General features: G+C 42.9%; 1 protein-coding gene across 1 annotated transcript in view; it reads left to right on the top strand.

Annotated features, from left to right (window-relative positions):
* Nucleotides 1-11,798: 11,798 nt before the first annotated feature.
* Exd2 (exonuclease 3'-5' domain containing 2) overlaps nucleotides 11,799-19,129 on the top strand; it is a 38,359-nt gene continuing 31,028 nt past the window's right edge. Inside the window, exon 1 of the mRNA XM_057783433.1 lies at nucleotides 11,799-11,924. The gene's annotated coding sequence lies outside the window, so the exon portion shown is untranslated. The remainder of the gene's footprint in view (nucleotides 11,925-19,129) is intronic.

The raw sequence follows: 19,129 nt of genomic DNA, 5'->3' as shown, positions 1-19,129 counted from the left end.
AGACATACATGCAGAAAAAATATTGTATAATAAATAAATAAATAAATAAATAAATAAATAAATAAATAAATAAATAAATGGCAAAAAAGATAAGCACTGGAGAAACCAGGAAAGTTGATCATACAGGATTATTCCCTTGATGGAGGAAATGGATACCTCTTTTCCACCTGGATGCTGCGAGTAGATGTTGTTAATAACCTGGTGAGCTTTGCTATCTATAGAGCTAACCGTCACCCAAACCCTCCAGAATGTTTATCTTAGACTCTTCCTCCCTAGACTGTTTCAGGATATTTGATCACACTGTGAACCCCGAGATTGCATTATTTACTGAAAATAACCTGCTTCTAGCTGTGATGTGGCTCAGCAGTAGTGCACACCTTTACTCTCACAGCTTTCTGCTCGAATATTGTAAATATGGTTAAATAAAATCAACATAGATCAAGAGGTAGAGTAAGCAACCAGTTAACAACAACAACAACAAAAAAAACATAGGATGTAATAGGAAGTAGAAGGAAGGGTCATCGGTTGGAGGAATTTGTTTCAGACTGTGTAGGAGAAGGCTCTCTATGATGGCGGAGGAGGAAGCATCTGGGTGCTTTTTCTGTCGCATTAGCTAGCAGGTTTTCATACCAGCATCTGGCTCTCGAGTCTTTATTGATAAAATAGATAGAGATTTAGTTAATGATAGAGACTTAGTTAAAAACACCACACCTTTATATTCAGCTTTGTTTTTCAATCAATAGAACCCCTCCTTAGGAGAGATGTCACATGTACTTTATAGCCTGCTGACCTCTATGATATCTTGCTCAGAGATCACACCAGATCTTAGGTCCTTAAAGCTGTAGAACCCATCTTCATGGTCACATGTACTCTTATTCTTAAAATGTTTCCCGAGGCGGGCTGGCGGAGCCAGCGACAAGTGGCTACAGTTTCCCACCAGCGGGAGGGCCGGTGGCGGCGGGTCACAGACACATAACACAAAGATAGGCATAAAGCATTTTATTGAGGGAGAGAGACAGAGAGAGAGAGAGAGAGAGAGAGAGAGAGAGAGAGAGAGAGAGAGAAAGAGGGAAAGAGACAGAGAAAAACTCGTGCACATGCCAAAGAAACAGAAGAGGGAAGGGGCAAGATGGCGCGGGCAGGTCAGAGGTAATGGGAGTGGGCGTGGCTTGTCCCTTAAAGGGACAGGAAAGCACAACATGTACTTTGCAAAAGAGTAGTCACACCTTAAGTTTCATTGTGCACATGAGATTGGGATGGTTGTTACCAGAAAACTTTTTTCCAAAATTATACTATACTTAAATATGTCTAAAATAGGGACCTGGGGAGATATCCAGTAGTAGAGAGCACTGGCTGCTCTTCCAGAGAACCTGGGTTTAATTCCCAGCACCCACATGGCAGCTCACAACTGTTTGTAATTCTAGTTCCAGGAAATCTGGCATCCTTACACAGATATACATGCAGGCAAAACATCAATACACATAAAAAAATTAAAAGTGAATACATCTTAAAATATGTCTAAAATAAACCACCTGGTTTTAGACTCTAGAAGGTTGATCCAGCCCAGGCACACTGAGCCAAGTTTTCCTTTTTACCTCACCCTGATCATTTCTCTGGTGACAGTAGACTTGCAGAGACCCCCACAGTTATGAGTAAGTCTACTTGAAATCTCAATTTAGAATACAGGGTCGTGGTTACACCTCAGTGGTAGAGTACTTATCTAGTGACTGCTGCCATTTTGACTGAGGTCAGGTGACTTCACTGCCATCTTAACTGAGTGGCTTTCCCATACAACATGTGACCGCTGCCATTTTGACTGAGGTCAGATGACCTTACCACCATCTTAACTAATGTCAGGTGACCTTACCACCATCTTAACTGAGGTCAGGTGACTTCACCACCATCTTAACTGATAGCCAGGTCAGGTGACCAAGTCCTGCCATCTTTACTGAAGTATACCCTGCCTGGTTCCCTGGTTTACTTACGTTTTTGTCTCTATATTCCTCTTGCTGACTCTGTTGCATGTGTGTTTTGTGCAGTGGCATGCCTTTAATAGGGCCCATCAAGACATCCGCTTCACCCAATTTTTGTTCACTTTGTGTATATGTTCATACATGTAACTTAAAAGCACCTATGTTTACTGTTTAATGTTATAATTGTCTGTTCATTGCATCTCATTTCAGACTACAAAAACAATAAGACTCTTGTTTTAAACTGGTATGTACTTTTAAGTCTCTTACAAAAATACTTTATATTTAATTCAACCCTCATTTAAAATATATTAAGATGTTCTATACTATTGTCAGTTCTGCCATTAACTTTCTATTGCAAGCAGTTTTTTCTTCTTTCTGTCTTTTTACGAGTGTAAATCTTACCTGTTAAGAGCCAGTATAGTCAAGCTCAGATCCAGCTCTTCAGGCAGATTCTATATTGTAGTTTTACCTGATAAACAGCCCTCAACTGCTCAAAGATCTGGGGAACATGGCATTTAAATATTTAATTATTAAAAACTTTTTATAACAAAAAGAGACGGGTTGGCTCCTAGCAGCAGCACTCTATTTCCTCCAAAGAAGACAGAAGACAAATGGGCACAGAACGATGTCCATCAGCAATTCCCTTCAACTGCCTTTCATCTAAACAAGATCTCCAGACATGGACAAAATCTCTGGAATTGACAGCCTAGCTGCTCAGGTCAAGGTAGGCTTGTCTTCCTACAGATACCTTAGCCCACAGGATCTTCTGAAGCCTAGCAAGCCCTGTGCTAAACAGCAAAAGGCAAATACGATCTTCAGCGACCATGGAGGACCCTGAAGAGTAGCCCTAGGTGCCAATCAAGTAAGTTCTCTGTCGTTTTTTAATCTGTAACTCAAGTAAAAATTTATCCTTCTTAAAGATCTCTGATGCAGTTTGACAGCTGAGAAGTTTTGTCAGTTTAAAAGGACAGCCTCACCAAACAAATTTCAGTAAAATACAAATACAAGACCTGCAAGTTATAAAGGTGTGAGGACAAATACAAGTTATCAAATTTCTCTCTCATGCTGCCTTCCATAGTCTCAAAAATACTTTTCATTGTGCAAAAATGTCTGTCACAGTCATTCTGACATAAATATGCTGTTGTTTATACAATGTATATGTCTAAAACTTCTGTTTTTACAAACCCAAAGAATTCTTGTGAGTTCCAGGGGGCCGAATTGAAGGATCCTCCTTAAACAGTTCAGATACACCCCTCTCAATTCCCTGGTCCTAAAATTTTTTTTTCCCTAAACTTAACTTTGTCCTCTATTCTGCCAATACCTTAAACAGGTGTAAGAGACATCAGACATTCCCATACCACAAATGCCGGACAGGAACAAACAGACCAGCTACACCAGGATGTTACCAGCACCCAGCCTTTTCAGGTTCCCCCCCAAAGACGATGCCCACAGATAAGCAGGAAGAAGTTTTGAGAATCTGCTGCCCCAATTCCTTTAACCTGTAGTGCCTAACCTCCCACCTTTTTATTATAAAAAAGAGATGCGAATGTAATGGTCTGTCTTGTCTCTTTAAGAGGCAAGACACCGCCCACTCCCTCCCCTATCCATTGAGGTAGGCAGATCTTCTTTCCTGCTTTCAACCTGACTCTTCCTTTTCTGTCTCCACCTCGAAGAGGCAGCTCTCCTTCTCTCTCTCTCTCTCTCCACTCCTCTCCTCTTCTCCCCTTCTTCTTTTCCCCTCCATAACCCAGTGAATAAATATCCAACCTGACTCTGCATGGCGTGCCTATCTGTCTATTTCCCGCCCACCACATGGTTCCCTGCCCAGGACCAGCTGCCTTGGGAGACCTGTGGCGTGGTCTCATGGTGTGCCCATCTGCCTATCTCTCCTTATGGCCTGCTGCAGCCACTCAGGAAACTACACTGTCCCTGCCCGGGACTGGCTGCTCTCAGAACCCGCTGCCCACTGCCACTGCTTGGAGACCTGCAGCGTTTCTGCCGCTGCAGCCACTGGAGATCCTGCAGCATTTTAATTCATCCATTACATGTACCACCACTGCCTGGTAGTGAGTTTTTTTAACCTATTTAATTTATTAACACATTTGTTATTTAGCAGTTTTATTTTATTGGTATTTAATTTCTACAGTTCTTTATAAATTCTTGGTAGTAGCCTCTCATCTGTGGTCTAGCTGGTAAAGATGTCCTCCCATCCTGTGGGCTGTTTCCTTTGCTGTGAAGAGACTTTATATTCAGATAGTCCCCCTGTTGATACTTGGGGCTAGTTCCTCTGCTGTTGGAGTTCTGTTCAGAAAGTTCTTGCCTGCCCCCATGTCTTGAAGTGTGTTCCCACTTTCATTTAGTACCTTCAACATTTCAGGGTTTTTGGGTTTTGTTTTAGTTTGCTTTTTGTTTTGTTTTGTTTTGTTTTTTTGAGACAGGGTTTCTCTGTGTTAACAGTCCTGGCTGCCCTGGAACTCACTCCGTAGACCAGGCTGGCCTTGAAATTACCGAAATCTGCCTGCCTCTGCCTCCTGAGTGCTGGGTTTAAAGGTGTGTGCCACCACCTTCCCATAACATTTTAGGTTTTTAATTAAGGTTTTTGATTCATTTCAAGTTGACTTTTATACAAGGTAAGAGATATTAATTTAATTTCGTTATTTTTCAGGTGGAGATCCAGTTTCCCCAGTATTGTTTGTTGAATAGGGCTATCCTTTTCCAATTGTATGTTTTTGCCTCCTTTGTTAAAAACTAGGTCATTGGAGCTTTGTCAGTTTAATTCTGAGTTCTCAATTCTATTACATTGATCTACTTGTTCTATACCAGGCTTAGAATGTGTACTTTTAAAGTGAGGTCCCCTCATCTCCAAAAGGAGAAAAAGCACATGTTCTCTTTCATGTGTGAATCTTAGCTTATAATGTATACCTATATATGTAAACTAACATTATATTATGTGTGTGTAAACTAATGCGTGCTAACATAGGATTTGGAGAATAGAGTCAGGAGGGCTACCATTAGGTGATGAAGGACAATGCAGGTAAAAGACGGGAGTTGTGAAAGAGAATATAAAACTAATTGTTTTTCTAGCTTTAACTGTCCTCTGTGTGTGTGTGTGTGTATGTGTTGAATAAGTTCACAGATGTGTAATTGACAGGGAAAGTGTAAAACCCTAAGCGAAGCTCCTTGGCTTTAGAGCGGCCTTTAGAACTCTATAGACATTCACTGAGATGGACAGAGTTCAGGTCAGGGCAAGTGTTTATTTAAATGGCTATGTTTGTCTGGTTGTGTGACATTTACATTTGTGATTTCATTACAATAAAGTGATTTTCATATTTAAAATAAACAGAAAAGTCTCTCTTAATTTATGGTAACAGAATCTCAGGCTACCATATCCACTGCCTTTGTGTCTTTGTGAGGTGGTCGCTCATGACAGAGAATGTATGTCCTAATAAGTCTGTCTTACAGCTCAGAATGGAGGGTGGAAGAGGTGGAATTCTCGATATCCTTTTCAGAGGGGTGGCCCCACCTCTTACAGGTTCTACCTTGGCACCAGGTTGAGGATGAAACATTCAATAAATGGGCTTTTAGGAGGTATTCTTGACCCAAATGATAGTGAGCTCTCTTGTATGTGTGGGTGGGTGTTTGTGTGTGTGTCTTAGTTTAAGCTTTGTTACTTTTTTTCTGAGTCCTCTATTCTTTTACATTGATCTATCTGTTTTATGCCAGTAACAGGCTTAGAATGTGTACTATTAAGTAAGGTTCCTCAACCCCAGAAAGACTGGTGTGCTATGAAAGTGCCAGCTGTGTTTGATATTAGAAATACTGAAGAAAAAAAGAATAAAACACCAATCTCAGGGATGAAAATCACGAAAATTCAATCTGATGGCTTCAGAGATTGTATGTTTGGGGTAAGCCTTCCGGAGGTATGGATTAGTGAAGCTGCATTTAGAAAATTCAAGCTGGACCTGGAGAGATGGTTCAGCAGTTAAGAGCACTGGCTGCTCTTCCAAAGTCCTGAGTTCAATTCTCAGCACCCACATAGTGGCTCACAACTGTTGGATGCCCTCTTTTGGTGTGCAGATATAAATGCAGAAAAAAACACCCATATACAAAAACAACTCTTTTTTGTTTGTTTTTCTCAAGACAAGGTTTCTCTGTGTAACCCTGGCCATCCTGGAACTTGCTCTTGTAGACTGGCCTGGAACTCAGAGATTCGCCTGCCTCTGCCTCATGAATGCTGGGACTAAAGATGTGGGCCACGACTGCCTGGCCAAATAAAACTTTTTTAGAAATAGAAAAAGGAAATTAGAGCTAATTCCCGAGCATGTTCAGGACACAAACCATCTGATTGGCTTCCGTGGCATGAATCTTAAATGTGCTGCCTAGGCAAAATGTATTCCATGATGAGAAATTAGCAGCCCATAATTGACTCTCTTGTGGATGTCAAGACAATTGACGTTTTCTTTTACTTCATCTGTTCTGTGTTGGTTTTTACTAAAAACAAACAACGCCGTATACTTGAGACCCCCTCCAGCAACAGCAGATCTGCCAGATCCAGAAGATGATGGAAATCATAATCCCAGGGGTGCAAACGACTTCAGAGAAGTAGCTAATAAACTGCCTGCGGACAGCACTGGGGAAGATAGAAGAGGTTTGCCAGATGTGTCCTCACTGCTGTTATTAGACAAGTAATTGCGAAAGATGCCCAGGTTTGAATGGAGAAAACTCCAGGTAGTTCCGGAAAAGCTGCTGGTGATGGGATGGTGCTAGAGCTTCAGGTATTTCTAAGGTTTATTTATTTTCATCTTATGTATTTGAGTGTTCTGTCCGCAAGCACATATGCGCATGCATTCTGTACCAGCAGGGGGCAGAAGAGGGCATTGGAATCCCAGAAGCTGGAGTTAGGAGATCTGAGAGGCAGCGTGGGTGCTGGACAGTGAATCTGGACCATCTGTAGAACAGCCAGTGCTCTCAACCACTGAGTTAGCTCTCCAGTCCCAGGTGCTGAAGTTAAACGAGCTGTAACACTAGTTCAAGAATCTGTTTAAAATTCAGATTTTGATATTTATTATTTTTAAAAGATTTATTTTTAAGTTTTATATATATGTGTGTGGGTATGTGCACATGAGTGTGGGTGCTGGAGGAGCAACCGCTGAATCATCTCTCCAGCCCTAAAATTCAGATTTTTAGAGTGATAAATAAAAAGTCCTACTTGTGGATAGAAAATAAATAAACTCTACCAAAAGTGAATCTTTAAATTGTTCCTATTAAAGAGAGAAGAAATTTTAAAGGGTAAAATCATGACTCTCATGCACACATGAGATGAATATGGCTCAACGATTCTTATTTAACTCACTAATGAACGAGAGAACCCGGAGATAATGTTACAGTGCGTTCAAAGGAGCATGCATAGGCCAGACAAATATATAAACCATTCATCAACGCTGAAATAAGTTTTCCTCGTCTTCCCTTTTCATTTCCTTTCCCCTCTTCCATCCCTCCCCCACTTCCCTTTGGCACCATGGGGATTGCAGCTAGGGCATCATCTGAGGGAAGCAAGGATTCTACTGGGTCACTACAGCCCCAGATAGGAAATCAATTTCCTTTGTTGGTACAAAACTGGTCTATTGCACAGTGGGGAAAGAAACGTCATCGGAAACCCACCAAAAGGAACTTATTTGACTGTCTGAAAATAACTGTTTGTATTTATCTCAGTTTTCCAGTAACCTGTAAGGCTTCAGAACTTTTCAACAGCACAAAGAAAAGTATAGGTCCCATAGAACCTGATAAATGGGAGGAGGGGAAGCGGAGTTTTCTACTTTTAAGGACTCTTTTGGCAATGACCCCTGGGCTGAAGAGGTGTCTCGGGGGTAAAGAGTACTTGACTTGAAAACACGAAGACTTGAATTCAAATATCCATCACTGGCCCACACTGGGTGTGGCTTCCCCTGTGACTCCAACACTGTGGGTGGCTGAGACAAGAAAATCACCGGGCTGGAGCTTGCTGGTCAGAAAAGATTGTTGGAACTAGAGTTTTCATGTTTATGAACTCCCATGTGGGTGCTAAAAATTGAACCAGGATCCTCTGTAGGAGTAACAAATGCTCCTAACTACTGAGTCATCTCTCCAGTCCTCTACCTTAAAGCTTTATGTGTTGAATGCACTTTGTGGGGCATGGTTGGGATAGGGTCTTGTTTATGTTGTACTGGCTGGTCTGGAACTTGATATAGAAAGCAGAGTAGCTCGGGCTGGAGAGATGGCTCAGAGGTAAAGAGCACTGGCTGCTCTTCCAGAGGTCCCGAGTTCAGTTCCCAGCAACCATATGGTGGCTCACAACCATCTGTGATGAGATCTGGTGTCCTCTTCTGTACTGCAGGATACATGCAAGAAGAACCCTGTATACATAATAAATAAAAATATTAAAAAAAAAAGAAAGAAAGAAAGAAAAGAAACCAGAGTAGCTCTTTTTAAAACTCCTGCTTCAGCCTCCCCAGGGCTGGGATTAAGAGTATGTACCACGCTTGTCCTTTAGGGAGCATTAACAATTGTTTCAGAAAGAAATGGAATTGTGTGTGGTTTTCCCTCCTCCTCCATTCCTCCCTCCCTCCCTCCCTGCCTCCCTCCCTCCCTCCGTCCCTCCCTCCTTCCCTTCTTCCTCTTCCTTATCCTCCCTCTCTGTGTGTGTGTGTGTGTGTGCGCGCGCGTGCGTGCGCGCGCTTGCGCGCGCGCTTTAGACAGAGTCTCTTGCATATACCTGAGGATGGCTGAACTTCTGGTCTTCCTGCTTATTACAGGTAGCTGACTTGTAACCTGACACCCAGCTTCAATAAAGCACCTTCAGCTGAGTCCCTTGCTGTGTGTTTCTTCTGTGACTTACATGTCATCTGTCTTCTCTTCACCCTCTAGCTCCGGCAGATCTAGAAATGGCCTTGTGTTGTTTTCTTGCAAAGCTGGATTCAGAATTCTGTATCTGTTTAAACTCCTCCAAAGATTCCACCGGGACAAAATCAGTACGGAGTGACTGAGACTTTACTGAGCTTTGTCTCTGGCAGACCAAACACCTTAAACTTTTCTCTTTACCCTAATATCTCTCTTCTATAGATACACTCTCCTCCCAAGAAGTTTAGACTTGCTGATTCTTTGCTGAGTCTGTCTTCCTTCCTTTCTTACCCTTTCTACCTCCTTCCCTTTTTTCAAAAAATATTTTTCTTTTATTTATTACATTATGCATATGGTTGTTTGTCTTCATGTATGTCTGTGAACCTCACGTATGTCTGGTGCTCAAGGAGATCAGAAAGGCCATGGGATCCTCTGGAACTGGAGTTACAGACAGTTGTGAGCTGCCATGTGGGTACTAGGAATTGAACCAGGTCCTTTGGAAGAACAGCCAGTGCTCTTAACGGCTGAGCCACCTTTCTATCCCCACTACTTACCTTTTTAAAACAAAGTCTGTAATAGGCCAAACTGGTCTCAAATTCACTATTAGTACAGCAAATGGCCTTGAACTGCTGATCTTCAGGTGTCTTCTTTATAGGGTAAAAGGGCCAGTCAAAGACATATCATCATCACACCCCCACCGGCCCTGAAACCAGAGCCAGTGAAATAAATTCACCCTGGCTCTGAGACGCAAGTCAGTGACAGAAATACTTTAGCCCTGAACCCAGAACGAAAGAAACACACCCTGACCCTGAAACCAGTGCCAAAGAAACACACTTTGGCCCTAAAATCAAAGCCAGTGAAAGAAATATGCCTTGGCCCTGAAATTAAAGTCAAAAGGCTAAAAAAGGCCAATGAAAGAAACACACTTTGGTCTGGAAAGCAGAGTCAAATCTGCCCTGACCAACTAAGCAGAAAACCAACCAATCCCTGAAGTTCTTAGAAAACCTACCAATCCCTGAGTGCAAGATCTAACCTATCTGAGCTCAAGGGACTGAAAACTGACCAATTCCCACCCTAAAAATCTTCTCCCTGGAAAAACTCCACCCCTAAGAGGCCCTATAAGCCCTGTACTTGTTCAGTTTTTTGCTGCCTTTTCTATTTTCTTTCTTTTTAAAGATTTATTTAGTATGTATACAACATTTGGCCTCCATATATACCTGTAGGCAAGAAGAGGGCACCAGATATCATTACAGATGGTTATAAATCACCATGTGGTTGCTGGGAATTGAACTCAGGACCTCTGGAAGAACAGTCAGTGCTCTTAACCTCTGAGCAATCTCTCCAGCTCCTTGTTGCTGCCTTTTCCACCCTGGCAGAGGCAGCCACTTTCCTGGATTCTTTCCTCCCAATAAAACTCTTGAATGAGGTTTGGTGAGACCTTCCTTCCCTGGAATGGAGCAGGAGCTTCGGAGGAGAGAAGTAACAACTTTTGCCAGAGCAGAGCAGGGCTATACCATTTCACTGGCAGAGTTGTTACACTCCAGGACCCGAGAAGAACTTCCTTGGGGAAACCCTCCCCTGCTAGAGAAGAGCTGTTAAATTAGGAAAACCTTTCCCTGGAGCAGGGCTGTAAGCTGCTACACTTACTGTGACCTGTGGTATTCCTTGGCTCCCGACTGCCAGGATCCCTTTCCATCTGAGCTGCAATGCTTACACTCCTACTCCTCCCAAGTGCTGGGATTATAGACAGGTGTCACATCACCTCATGCAGAGCCTTGGATATTCTTGTCTCCTTATTCACACATCTTCGGCTCCATCCCTGAGTGATTCCCTCAAGAACAAAAGGAGTGCTGATTCAGCCCATGGTTGGTCAGTGAGTTGTGCCGTTGTGTAGTGGGTAAGAGTATCACCACCAGTCTAAGAACTTTGTGAAGTCTAAGATTATTATAGACATTTTCCAAAATTCCCATCTTCAAAAGAAGATATTCTTTCTCATTTCTAACATTTTGTGTGTGCATGTGCGTGTTTCCAATTAGCTCCACAGCTTCTTTAGTGGACAGAAAACATTAAAGTTTATAGAAGCAATTCTTCCTCCTTCTTGAGATACGGTCTCCTATAACTCAGGCTGGCCTCAAATTCACCACCGTAGCCTGGGTTTCATCCCCACCACTGCATAAACAGGGTGCGGTAGCACATGCCTGCCTGGACTAGCACTTGGGACGTGGAAGCTGGAGGATCAAGAACTCAAGGTTATATATTGAGAATTGGAGGCCAGAGTATGGTACACAAGACCTCCCTCCCCCCGCAAAAACCCACCATTCCTAAATGAATGGTTTCATATACAGACAATATTGTGGTTGTTCTAAACAAGGATATAAGGGACAGGAGAGATGGCTTAGCAGTTATGAGCACTGGCTGCTCTTCCAGATGACCCAGGTTCGATTACCAGCCCCCACACAGTGGCTCACAACCTTCTATAACTCCAGTTGCCGGGGATAGATTCAACGCCCTCTTCTGGCCTCTTCAGGCACGCATGTGGTGGTGGACAGGTATGCATGGAGGCAAACCACATTAAAAAAAATGGTATAAATTATTAATGGCCATAGGCTAATATATAATTTTAATGAAGAGCATATTCTTTAAACAGCTTTCTTATTTCCCAGCCCGTATATAAGAAAATTAATGTAGTAGAAAAACAGTACCCAAGGTAAAAGAGAAAAATTACGTCTTATTTGTGAAAATTCAGTAGGCTTCTTCCTTCAAAACCAAAACCAAAAGACAAAAGCGCTATCTCAGAAAGCACCACTTTTCTAAAGAAATTAAATCTTTGCAACTGTAACCCGTCCTGTAACAGAGAACCTGGGGCGGAAACGGCGGCCTTACAGGCTTCCGTACAAAATGGCGCGGCCCGTAGGCACACGCCATGGTGGGGGGATTACATCCTCCTGGCCGGCCACTCGGCCGGAAGTGGCTACGGCATTTATGCATCCGGGTGGGTGCGGCCAGGCCGCCTCGGGGGTTCCAGGCTGTCAGCGTGAGGTGCCGCAGGTGTTCGGGCGAGGCTGGAGGCCGCAGGTAAGCGAGACTCGGGTTGGCCAAGTCTCTTCTGGGACCGTGTGCCGGGAGAGGGGTTTCCAGTGTGGCGCGAGAGGCTCGTGATGCTGGAGGCAACACTTTGCGCGTGGGCGACTGTTGGGCTCCGAGGTCCCCGGGCGTTATTGGTCCTGCCCCTCTCCCCGCCCTGAGGCGCGGCCTCCTGCTCCTTCACTCGGTGTGGGCGGTTGAGTCCTCGGGTTCGGGGAGGACTCACCCCGCCATTGGTCCCTAAGCCTTCCCGGGCCGCCCCTTTCCATCCGCCCGGCTTCTCGTCAGGAGCCTCCACCCACCCTTCGAGGCTTCCTGACCCAGTCAGTTAAAAAGCAGCCCCCACCGCCGTTCCTCCCGGCGTTCGAGACGTGCCCCACCCGGGTAGTACCTACCGGCGCACACCGCTGCCGAGCCGTTTGCCGGCATTCCGCGGGATAGATCAAACTAGAACTTTAAGCCTTATTTATTCAAAATTGACATCTGTTCATTAAAATTCAGACAGCCCAAGCTTTTATAAGCTTTTGATATATGATTGGACGCAAATTCCCTTATATAGCTCCTCCTTGGAAACACAAAAACTGTTCTTGTTTTTATTAACTTTTTGGAGTGGGTGGTGGGTGGTGGTGACAGGGTTTCGCTGTGTAGCCCTGACTAGCCTGGAACTCATATCTGTTGGCCTCTGCCTTCCATGTGCTAGGATTAAAAGCTTGTTCTACCACACCTGTCAAGATTTATTTTTGTTTGTGTGTTTGTATCTGTGTGAGTGCATTCTGCCTTAAGCGTTGATCTTCTGGAGCTAAAGTTTCAGACGGTTTGAGCTGCCTGATGGGAGTGCTAGGAGCCAAATTTAGGTTCTCCGGAGAAGCAGCTAGTGCCATTTACTTATTTAATTGAAAATAGATTTTCTTTTCCTCACATAATATATCCTGATTATGGTTTCAACTCCCGCTGTCCCTCCCGATTTCTCCCCACCTCCATTCCCATCCTGATCCACTCCCTTGCTGTCATTCATTGAAAAACAAACAGGCTTCTAAGGGATAATAATAAAATATAACAAGATAAGATAAAACGAAACCATCAAAACGAAGTTGGACAAAACAAACAGAAGAAAAAGACCAAGAGAAGACACAAGAGTCAGCGACCTACTTGTTTGAATACTCAGGAATCCCATAAAAACACTGTGCGTATGTGTGTGTGTGTGTGTGTGTGTGTGTGTGTGTGTGTGTGTGTGTGTATGTATGTATTGTATGCACATGCCTGCAAAACCAGAAGAGGGTATTGGATCCCCTGGAGTTGGATTTATGGGGGTAAACTACCTGATATGGATGCTGGAAGTCAAACTCAGATCATCTGAAAGAGCAACAAGGGCACTTAACCACTGAGCATCTCTCTGACCTTAAGACTGCAGTAACAGAGCACACAAACTGGATGGCTTAAAATAATGGAAATTAGTTCTACAGTTCAGGAGAAGAGAGGTCCATAATTAAGGATTAAGGAGGATTTTACTGTCTCCTTGGTGGGGAGCTGAGGATGAGAATCCTTCCTTGCTTTTTAGCTACTAGTGATAAAGATCCTTGACTTTCTTTGATTTGCATGACTTTAGTGTCCACCTCTATCTTCTGGCTTCTTTCCCATGTGTCTCTCACATTTGGGTCTCCCTCTGTCTTTATTTTTTCTTTTTCCTGTAGGATACCAGTCACACTGGATTAAGTCCCACTGTACACCAGTATAACCTCATTTTATCTTTTTGAGACAAGGTTTCTCTAGCTTTGGCTGTCCTGGAACTCACAGAAATCTACCTGCTTTTGCCTCCCTGGGTGCTGGGGTTAAAGGCATGCACGACACCTGCTGTGACTTCATCTTGATAATGTTGGAAGGCCTTATTTCCTAACAAGGGCACAGGCGTAGGTTCTGAGGGTAGAACTGCAACTACCCTTTTGGTAGAATAGCTCAACTCAACCTATAGTAAGCTGTTTTATGTGTCTGTCAGTTAAGAAGCTTTTGACTTATTTCCACTTTGGGCTCGTTACAGACAGTGCTGCTCTGCACTTTCTGTGCCTGTGTTCATTTCCCATCTGTGTGGTTGTAGTGGAAATGTGAGGCCTGTGGTGTCTTTATGCTTAACTGTCAAGGACCCGCCAGGCTGTTTTCCAAAGCAGCCGTGCCATTTGGCATTCCCACTGACAGTGTGAGAGTTTCTCATTTCTCCACAATATTGCCAGTTCTTATTATCTGCCTTTTTGAGATCCATTAGTCATTGTGGTTTTGATTTGCATTTTTCCTGATGGCTAATGATATTGGGGAGCTTTTCATGTGCTATTTGACCATTGCTCAAATGTCTTTCATATCTCTATTCATAGTCTTAATCATGTTTTTAATTAATTTGTCTTTTTATTATTGAGTTGTAAGAGTTTATATTCTAAATGCATGCCTTTAGCAGATATGTGGCTTGCATATATTTTCTCCAGTTCTTCAGGGTCTTTTGGGGATATCTTGGTAGCCAATTTATTTTCAAAAAAGATTTTATATATATATTAAAGATTTTTTTATTAAGCATATAATGTACTTCTGGCAAGGAAGGCACCAGGTCTCATTACAAATTGCTGGGAATTGAACTCAGGACCTGTGGAAGAGCAGCCAGTGCTCTTACCCTCTGAACCATCTCTCCAGCCCATCAAAAAAGGTTTTAAAAAGTTTGGTTTACATTGAATTCATGTTTTTAGAAAACAGCTACTGTAGTTTGGATGTGGCCTCTCCCAAAGTGTCACGTGGTGAAGGAGTAAACCCCAGTGTAAGCACTATTGGGAGATGGTGTGCCCTGTGGAAGATGGGGTCTTACAGGAGTCCTTAGGTCATTTGGGATTTGGAAAGGTAATCTGGGGGATCCCAGCTCCTTTATGTAATTGGTATTTTTCCTTTTTGCTCTTAATATTTTTGGGGAGACCACCACCCAGATCCCAAATAAATACACAGAGGCTTATTCTTTCTTATGAATGCCCAGCCTTAGCTTGGTTTATTTCTAGTCAGATTTTCTTAAATTATCCCATCTAGCTGGGCGTTGGTGGTGCATGCCTTTAATTTCAGCACTCAGGAGGCAGAGGTAGGTGGATCTCTTAGGCGGATCTCTGTGAATTGAAGGCCAGCCTGGTTTTACAAGAGCTAGTTCCAGGACAGCTAGGACTGTTACACAGAGAAACCCTGTCTCAAAATAAAAACCAATCAACCAACCAACCAGCCAAACCAAACAAAACAAAACAAAACAAAATTATCCCATCTATCTTTTGCCTCTGGGCTTTTATCTTTCTCTATTCTATATACCTTTCTTAACTTCTTACTGTGTAGATTGCTGTGTAGCTGGGTGGCTGGCCCCTGATGTCTTCCTCTCCTTTTTCTCACTCCTCACCGATCCTCTCTTTCTAGATTTCTCCTCTTATTCTCTCTGCCTGCCAGCCCTGCGTATCCTTTCTCGTGCCTAGCTATTGATCAGCTCTTTATTAGACCAATCAGGTATTTTAGGCAGGCTAAGTAACACAGCTTCATAGAGTTAAACAAATGCAACATAAAAGAAGGCAACCCACCTTTGCATCATTAAACAAATGTTTCACAACATAAACAAATATAACACATCTTAAAATAATATTTCACAACACCCTTAGCAACTATGTATGTATGTGTGTATGTATGTATGTATTGAGACAGAATCTCTCTCTATAAATCAAGTTAGTCTGGAATTTGGTAGGTAACTCAGGCTAGCTTCAAACTTGCTGTTCCGTCTCAGTCTTAATATTTCTGGGATAACAGGTGTGTGCTGTCATGCCTAGCTTCTATTTTTACTATCCTTCGTTAGAGTTTTGTTTTGATTCCAGCCACTGGTCTCCCAGAAGCTCTACATGTTTTCTGTGTTAGAAGCACATGGATTCTGTATATCGCTTCCATGGTGATGCTACTTTAAGAGAGTTCCCCAATTCTGAACCAGTCTTAATTTAGGTCCTTGGCTCTGGATTTTCTTTTTAATGAGAATGTTATGAACTTGGGCCCTGCATCTGTCATAATTACAAACTTAAGGAGTATCTGTCCTCTCCTTAGGGATCTTTCTTTCTTTCTTTTTTCTTTTTCTTTTTTCTTTTGTTTGTTTTTCAAGACAGGGTTTCACTGTAGCTTTGGAGCCTGTCCTGGAACTAGCTTTTGTAGACCAGGCTGATCTCGAACTCACAGAGATCCACCTGCCTCTGCCTCACAAGTGCTAGGATTAAAGGCGTGTGGCACCACTACCTGCTTTTTTAATAACCTCAGCCTGGCATGGGCTAGAGTGTGAACACTTTTAGGTCTCTTCATAGTCAGGGCACCCCACCTCGTGTCCCATTGTGTCCATGGCTGATGACTTAGACTATCCTTCCCGGGTATGTGAGGCAGCCTGGTTCTGGGCCTGGTATGACTTCTGGTCACTGACTGAATTTTACTCTCTTTCTAGTGAGTTTTGTGTGTTTCTGATACCTGGTGATGGGTTTTGTGTGTTTCTAATACCTATGATCCATCCCTTCTTGCTGTCTAACAGTGAATTAAATTTTCTTTTTTTTATATATATTTATTTATTTATTATGTATACAATATTCTATCTGTGTGTATGCCTGATGGCCAGAAGAGGGCGCCAGACCTCTTTACAGATGGTTGGGAGCCACCATGTGGTTGCTGGGAATTGAACTCCAGGACCTTTGGAAGAGCAGGCAATGCTCTTAACCACTGAGCCATCTCTCCAGCCCCGAATTAAATTTTCTTAAATGTTTACAGTTAAACACTGGGCAACCACCTACTGAGTACCCATCTTTAAAGTTTTTGGTTTGTTTTTTTATTATTATTATTACTTTTTCCTGCTAGTAGTGGGGATTGAACCTAGGACCTTGCAGATTTGAGGCAAGTGTTATACTACTGATCTATAGCTCAGTTCTTTTGTATTTTAAATGTTTGTTTGCTTACTTACTTTTTTAATCAAATACTTTTTAGATTTATTTGTATAAATTTGAGCTGTGTGACACTTCCTTGTTCTTATTTTCTATCTCCTGTAGCCCTTGCTTTATCAGGGATGGGGCAACACTTTAACAGTACAGCTTAAGAGGTAATCATTTTCATAATAGTCTACAGGTAAAATTGCCCACTAGTGTAACAAGAGGTCCTGCTTGTCGAGGTTTCTGTCCTGCCCAGTTCCCACAGCTGGTAAGCCCCCAAAGAAAATCACACAGAGATCTCCATAAGATTATAAACTGATTGGCCCATTAGCTCAGGCTTATTAGCTCTTGTAGCTTATATTAACCCATTCTTATCTATGTTAGCCACATGGCTCAGTACCTTTTTCAGCTGGGCAAGTCACATCTTGCTTCTTTTGTGGTCTGGGCAGGACTGGGGAGGAATGGGCTTCCTCCTTCCCAGCATTCTCCTGTTCTCATTGCCCCACCTTTACTTCCTGTCTGGTTGTCCCACCTATACTTCCTGCCTGGTCAATCGGGGTTTATTTAAAACATGATTGACAGAATACAGACAATTATCCCACATCACACTAGATTGAGTATTTCCATGAAATAATCGCACTACATTACAGGCATTGGGGACCTCCCCACACCCATGCACACCATGCCAGATACCAGAGAGAGATGACAAACAGCAAACATGTAAAGGCACAGCAGTAGCAAGAGACCTTCTGGAGCTGAAACCCTTGGGGCCTTGTCTATCTGAGATTCACCCGTCAGTCCTTTGCATTCCGGTGGACAGATCTCCTGAAGTCGCTTGCCTCCTGCTGCTCCTCTGACATCTCACAGGCGTGACTGGTGAAAGCTTGTGATAGAGCGGCAGAGAGGACTGTTTTGTGTCTTGTTTGTTTGTCTTAAGTTTCCTGCTGTGTGGACAAGTCAGTTTGAAACCTCTTTTTTTTTTTTTTTTAAGATTTATTTATTTATTATGTACACAGTGTTCAGCCTCCATGCCTGCAGGCCAGAAGAGGGCACCAGATCTCATTACAGATGGTTGTGAGCCACCATGTGGTTGCTGGGAATTGAACTCAGGACCTCCGGAAGAGCAGTCAGTGCTATTAACCTCTGAGCCCTCTCTCCAGCCCTCTTTATGGACATCTTGAGTATCTAAGGGCCATCTAATTCTTTTTCTTTTATAATCCCCTTTTCTTTTATACTTTACCCCCTAGTAACTAAATCAGTTCCTTATGGAGAACTACTGAGGCTTCTGGAGCAAACAGAAATGGGCTTACTTGAGCCCTGGCTTCTCCACTCCATCCGCTACCCACACTTCTCAAAGGGTAAAACAGTTTTCCTGCCAACCAACTTAGATTGAGCCTTTAAAAATTATATAAAACTTATTTGTGTATATGCATGTGGGTATGTACACATGTATGCAGGAGCAGGTACCTAGAGTCAGATACCTCTAGAGATGGAGTTACAGGAATCTGAGAACCTCTTAACATGGGTACTGGGAACTGAACTCAAGTCTTCTGCAAGAGCAGTAAGCACTCTTAACCATTGAGCCATTTCTCCAGCCTCATTTTTTTCTATATGATGATACTTCATTCTTAGAGCAAGTATTTTACCTTTTGTTTGTTTGGTTTTTGAGACACTGTTTCTCTGAGTAGCCTTGGTTGTTCTGGAACTCACTTTGTAGACTTTGAACTCAGAGATCTGCCTGCCTCTGCCTCCCAAATGCTGGGATTAAAGGTGTGCTCTGCCACTGCCTAGCTTTTGTTCTACCATTTTTAAAATGATCTAATTTCAGTTTTTATGCTCGTGTCTGTGAGTGCCTATGAAGACCAGAAGAAGGTGTCAGATTCCTGAGAGCTATTACAGGTGGTTATGAGTCACCAGTATGGGTGCTGGGAATTAAACTCTGGTCTCCTACTAGAGTAACACTCTTATGCACTGAGCTATCACTCCAGCGTTATACCCTCCCAATTTTTAGAAAATGCCTAATCCTCTTTGCTCTGCCTCCCAAATGCTTGGATTATAGGTGTATGCCACCATAGGCTTTTTTCCTTCTTCAGTACTGGAGACTAAACCTAGGATTTTTTTTTTTTAAGATTTATTTATTCATTAGATATACATTGTTCTTCAGGCCAGAAGGGGGCACTTACTACAGATGGTTGTGAGCCACCATGTGGTTGCTGGGAATTGAATTCAGGACCTTTGGAAGAGCAGGCA

The sequence above is a fragment of the Chionomys nivalis genome, chromosome 10 (assembly GCF_950005125.1).
Source record: "Chionomys nivalis chromosome 10, mChiNiv1.1, whole genome shotgun sequence".
Taxonomy (NCBI): domain Eukaryota; kingdom Metazoa; phylum Chordata; class Mammalia; order Rodentia; family Cricetidae; genus Chionomys; species Chionomys nivalis.
This window is presented reverse-complemented; position numbering and strand designations above follow the sequence as displayed.